This window comes from Ictidomys tridecemlineatus, chromosome 3 (genome assembly GCF_052094955.1).
Source record: "Ictidomys tridecemlineatus isolate mIctTri1 chromosome 3, mIctTri1.hap1, whole genome shotgun sequence".
Classification (NCBI taxonomy): domain Eukaryota; kingdom Metazoa; phylum Chordata; class Mammalia; order Rodentia; family Sciuridae; genus Ictidomys; species Ictidomys tridecemlineatus.
This window is the reverse complement of record NC_135479.1, coordinates 7,609,604-7,615,639: the sequence shown is the minus strand read 5'-3', so window position 1 is coordinate 7,615,639 and position 6,036 is coordinate 7,609,604. Positions and strand designations below refer to the sequence as shown.

The 6,036-nt window shown below is 56.6% G+C and overlaps 1 non-coding gene across 1 annotated transcript; it reads left to right on the top strand.

Annotated features, from left to right (window-relative positions):
* Positions 1-2,440: 2,440 nt before the first annotated feature.
* Trnaa-ugc (transfer RNA alanine (anticodon UGC)) lies at positions 2,441-2,513 on the top strand. Its single transcript has one exon. It is a non-coding gene; the product is annotated as a tRNA-Ala (tRNA).
* The last annotated feature ends 3,523 nt before the right edge of the window (positions 2,514-6,036 follow it).

Below are 6,036 nucleotides of genomic sequence, written 5' to 3'. Positions count from 1 at the left end.
AGATGGAAAAACGCCCCAGGCCTGACTGTTGACAGGGAGTCAATTGTGCCCGTTTTGTTCACAAAGCCCAGGGATGTGGGCGGCAGGAGCCAGTGGCAGAGGGTGGCCCCCTTCTCCCAGCCTGGACCTGGGTGCCCGAGGGAGACGCGGTGCACCCTGAGCCCGCCCGTCCTGACCTCCGCTCCAGCCAGGGCCTCAGTTCCTAGCTGGGCCTTGGGTTCCATCTCTCGGTCAACAGCTCCACATCCGGCTGCGTTTCCTCCAGCAGGCGGCCACCCGACGTCACCGTCAGCCGGGGCCGCTGTGACAGAACAGTCATCTGAAGAGCAGACACGGGTTTCTGGGAATTCAGGGCTGGCAGGCTCAGTGCCCGGGAGGCGCTCTCCCCAGCCTGCAGTCCCCGGCCTCGTGACCTCATCTAACTTAATCACCTCCAAAGGCCCCACCTCCTGCCACCATCCCATGAAGGTTCCGGCTTTGACACAAAAGTTCAGGTGCCAACAGCTGAACGACTTGAAATGGCTCCTCCTGTATTTTATGTAATGTCCCCCAAAGGCGCCTGTGTTAAAGACTTTGTCCCCCCAGAGTGATGCTACTGGGAGGTAGGGGAGCCCTTAAAAGGAGAGGCCTAGTGGTAGGATTTAGGTCACTGGGGTACGTCCTTGAAGGGAAGAATGGGACCCAGGCCCCTCCCCTTCCTCTTTCTGTCTGTCTCTCTCCTTCTCTCTCAGTTCCTGGCGGTTGCTCCCTCCATGGTCTGCTGCTTCACCACAGGCCCAAAATCAATGGGGCCACAGCCATGGAGGGAAGCCTCCAAGACTGCGAGCTAGAACAAACCTTTTCTCTTCTTAAGTTGATTACCTCAGGTATTTGTTAATAGTGACAGGAAGCCGACTAATACAGCTTCCCTACATCGGAGACCAAATTCCAATTCCCCCAAATCATGGCCCCCTCAGTCTTCCTTTCTAGGAATTTTCATGACACCCAGATGCTAAAGTGAAAAGCAGGTGTGTCCTTGACTTCCCAAGAGCTTGTCCTGGGCAACGCATTTGTAGGGTCACTGCAGGACCACTGGGTTCCAACATGGGCAAGGAGGGGAGGCTTCTGGCGGAGGTGAGACCAAGCTGTGGACACGCTTCTGGTCGGTTTTAACGCCTCTTCCTTAGGGAGTCTCCAGGCCCCGTCACCCCATCTGAGATGAGACCCGGATTCTCCTCGGCCCCAGCACCTAGGGGGCCTTTTCTCCAGAGCCTTCAGCAGCCCAGGCCAAGCTTTGGCTCATCTCTGGCTCGTTGGCGTCTGTTCTCACCCTGCGCCCCAAGCCGTGGAGGTTGGGCCCAGCTGGGTGGCTTCTCCACCAGGCTGGCAGCACAGGGCCAGGGCCTTCAGCACAGTTAGGGCCCCATCAGCACGTCCTGATTTCTTTTAAAACCAAGAGCTGGGCATGTTGGCGCATGCTGTGAGCCCAGCAACTCCAGAGGCTGAGGCAGGAGGATCTCAAGTTTGAGGTCAGCCTCAGCAACTTAGCAAGACCCTGTCTCGGAAAAAAAAAAAAAGGCTGGGGATGTGGCTCAGAGTCCCTGAGTTCAATTCCCAGTGTGTGTGTGGGGTGAGGAGGAATCCCAAGAGAATATATGTAAACCAAAGTAACGTAGCATTTTAACAATTTTCATGGTGGAAGGAACCCACCCAAGTCATACTGCCAACCTGGGATTGTATCTAGCTTATCTATAACCCCAGCATCTTCCAGAGTGCTTGGCATACGGGAGGTGTTTGACACTTATTTGACAAATAAATGAGCCAGCACTACAGATATTTTTTGGTTTTCAGAAAATACAACCCTCAGCTTTCTACAGTCAGCTCTCATTTGCCTGAGAGCCAGGGAGGAACCTGGTTGTAAGAAACACTAATTAATCCCAGCCACTCCTGAGGCTGAGGCAGGAGGATTACAAATTCAAGGCTGGCCCCAGGGAATTTAGCAAGACCCTGTCTCAAAAATTAAGGAAAGGGGCTGGGGATACAGCTCAGATGGTAGAGCGCTTGCCTTGCATGCACAAGGCCCAGGGTTCCATCCCCAGCACCACCAGAAAAAGGTAAAAGAACAAAGTAAGGAAAGGACTGGGGGGGGGTGTAGCTGGGGGTGTCCCCACTGTAAATAAATAACAAACAAACAAATCAATAAAAAAAATAGTGGGGTGGAATATGTGGGGTGGGGTGGATGTGGTTCAGTGGTAGAGACGTGGTTAGCATGTGCAGGACCTGGGCTCAATCCTCAGTATAGAAGGGGGCAGGCGAGGAGGAGGGAGGAAGTAAGGAAGAAAGGAGGAAGAAAAAGGGAAGGGGAGGAAGTGCTATTGCTCAGGGCGGCCTTTCTGGTCAGCCAGGAGAGGACAGAGGGCAGGCCTTGGGCGGCTGTCTTCTCATTGCCTTCCTTCCGGGCTGGGATGTAGCTCAGTTGGTAGAGCGCTTGCCTTGCATGCAGAAGACCCCGGGTTCAATTCCCAGCACCACAAAAAAAAGCACTTCAATGACTTCCTTCCTTTGATTTTAGGATGTGGAATTAGAAAGGTGGTCCTATGCAGCCGGGTTCCGTGGCACATGCTTGTAATCCCAGGGACTCAGGAGGCTGAGGCAGGAGGATTGCAAGTTCAAGCAATTTAGTGAGGTCCTAAGCAACTTAGGGAGACCTTGTCTTAAAATAAAGAGGGTTGGGGATGTGGCTCAGGGGTAAAGCACCTCTGGGCTCAATCCCTGTACCCACCCCCCCCAAAAAAGAAAGAAAGCTTTCCCTATGCAGCCACTCCTCAAGTGTACCCACACAGTAGCCCTCTGTTAGTGAAAAAAAGGTGCCGATTTTCTCAGTCATGCAGGTGATTTATAAGGTAAGGGTATATCCTTTCCCTCACGGGACTCCACAAATCTTTTTCATGCTTTGAATAAAAAAAATGTGACTTGGCCTAGCATGATGGTGTACACCTCTAATCCTAGCAAGTGGGGAGGCTGAAGCAGGAGGATCCCAAGTTTAAGGCCAGCCTCTACCACTACACCCCTGAGCTACATCCCCAGTCCACTTTTATTTTGAGATGGGGTCTCACTCAGTTTTCTAGCCTGGCCTGAATTTTGGATCCTCCTGCCTCAGCCTCCAGAGTCACTGGGATTACAGGCGTGGCGTGGCCTGGGGCCTCTTTTCCAAGGATACTAATTCTATTCCCAAGGGCTCCACACTCATGACCTCCATGACCTCCTGAAGTCCCCACCTCCAGGGGGATGGTTAAGATGTTGACAATGTAAACATTCAGCCTGCTGCTCTCTATTAGGAGACCAGGGCTGAGACCTTGGCCTGGAATGTGACCTTGGCCCTCCCCAGGCCTCACGGATTGCTTTTAGACCTTCGTGTTAGGAAGCGTCCATCTGCTTCTGGGTTCATCGTGACCTTGTGAGTCTTGAAGCTGGCTAGTTGCCCTCTTTGCTTTGACCAACAGGAAGCTCAGAGCCCCGCGTGCAGCCTGCCTCTGAGAACCGCGGTGGCCCACCTGAGAGGCTTCCGCGGCCCCGCCCCCGGTGGGTGGCACCGATGGTTCCTGCCTTGCTCTCGCTCTCATCTATTTTTGTCCTATTGTAGTTGATGATCTCTGTAGACCGCCTCCAGAACTTTCTGGAACAAAAGAGGGCACAGAAGGGAAATAAAATGCAGTCGGTCCCCGTGGCCTCGGTAGATATTTTTCCACGTGCCAAGGGTCACTGGGGTTGGATTCCTGCGGGGAAGGCGGCCACCTGGGCTCCTGAGGCCACTCCTGGGCGTCTCCCTTTGGAAGAACAAGCCTGGCCTCGGGGTGGGGGCAACAGGTTCCAAGGCCAAACCACTGACATCCATCTGCCTGGGAACGCTGCTCCCTCCTCCCAGACCTTCTCTCCCATCTGGCGGCTGGCCGGGAGCCACGGGCCTGCAGAAGACTGCAGAGGGGGAGGGGGAGGGAAGCCTTCCATTTTTATTCCTAACTTTCTTTCCCGCATCTCCAATGGGGCCTCGGGACCCAGGAGTGCATTGCGCCCAGGTTAACGGCTCAGGTGAGGGGCCTGCCCACGGGTGGAAAGGCTGTCCAGCAAGGGTCCAGGCTCAGGGGCAGCCCAGGAGGCCGGGAGTGTGGCAAACACCTGAGCCCGGCCGCTCCATCTTGTCCTGGCATCTCCCAGCCACCTCGTCCCTGGGCCCATGGTCCACCCCCACAGCTAGCCCTCCCTGCCAGGCCTGGCCCAAGATGCCAGCCATCTCCACCTGGCCCTGCCTGGGGGCCCTGGTTCTCCCCATCTCTAAACCACGGGCAGGAGCTGAAGAATTCCTCAGATGTCTGCCATCCGTGCTCCCCTGGGAACGTGTCACAGCCTTGGTGGAGAGGAGGGGTGGCTTGGGTAGGGTGACAATAGGGTCAAAGGTGAACCCCATGTGGGACAGCCTTGATGGCAGCTCTGGTCCTGCGTGACAGAGACGGAGGTGAACTTGTCAAGGGCAGGGCCAGCAGCCAGGAGGGAGGTGGGTCTCCCCCGAGTGCTGCAGCTGGGCCTCTGTCCTTCGAGGCCCCCCCAGGCACTGGCCCCACCTGGTCACTCCACGTCCCAGAGGGGAGGTGGTCAGGCTGGGAGGACTAGTGATCCTGAGGAAGGGCACTGGAGGCCAGGCCGGGGCTGCACCTGGACACTCCATTGACCAGCCCCTGGGGTGCCCCAGTTCCTTGTCCTTGAGCGGCCCCGCCCGTGAATCAGGGCTGACAGTGGACCTCACTGAGTAGTGAGGAGCTTTAAATGGGGCCTGTGCGGAGACCAGCACCTCGCACGCGGCAGTCGCGACTGTGAACACACACAGCGGCCATCGCGCTCACAGAACCAAACAGGAGGTGCAAGAGCAGGAGCAGGGGGTGGGGATGGAGGAGGTGGGCCTGGGCGGGGCAGGCAGCTTCCTCAATGGGCCAGCGGCTTTGGGTCCCCTCAGGTTTGGGGAAATGTTGGCTGAGAGCTGAATTAAAATCTCTCCATGGTCACCCGGAATTAGCTGCTGGTCCTGCTTTGAGTTGTCCAGGAAGAAGGGCCCCCACAGAACACCTTTAAGCTGAGACGCTCAGTGTCTGCTATGTCGGGTGCGTCTCAGGACCAAGGGCATGGGGAGGGAAGAGGGAGGACCCCAAGCCCACCCACCCAGGGAACACCGGCTTGGTGTACAGAGCTCAACACCTGGCCTCAGCGCAGGAGAAGCTCCTGTCATAAGCCGTGAACAGCCAGGGGCGAGCGGCAGCACCCACCTGTCATCCCAGCAACTCAGGATGAGGCAGGAAGATTGCAAGTTCAAGGCTGGCCTCTGCAACTTAGCAAGACCCGGTCTCAAAATGAAAAAGGGCTAGGGAGGAGGCTCTGTGGTGAAGCGCCCCTGGGGTCAATCCCTGATACAAGCAAACAAAAAACTGAAGACCACTGGACAGCACCTAATTCTGAAGGTGGAGAAACCAAAGCCGCTCAGAGAGGGAAAGTAACTGGCCCCGAGGCCACCTGGTGGAACTGGGCAAACCACAGGTGGAGCTCTATGCGAGCGGCCTCCGGGTCTCCCCACGGGTCCCTGGTGGTGGCTTCCCATCGTGGTCAATACAGACACTGGGCTGAGAACCCTGGATTCTCCCACTGGTGTAACTGTAATTCACCAACTTAGAAAAATCCTGGGCCAGTCCCTGTGGGTGAGGTGGCTTTTCCCCTGGATTCACACCGTCCGGAGGGACAGCCCCATTCACGGCCCTCGGGGGTACCTTCCTGGGCCTCGCCTGAAGTGCCTCCCTCCAACACCAGCCCCATCACCTGGGCTGGGCTGTCCTTGTGTGCCCCAGCCCTGCTCCCTGTCACTCTCCTTCCCTGGGGGCCACTGCACCCGGGCACCGTCTGTCTCCTAGCTCCGCCTGGCCACATCCTTCATCAGCTCTAATGAGACTGTCTGGTTGGAGGGACCTGGGCGACACTTAATTATGCCTCTGACCGCTTCCCTGGGAGAGGAGGTGC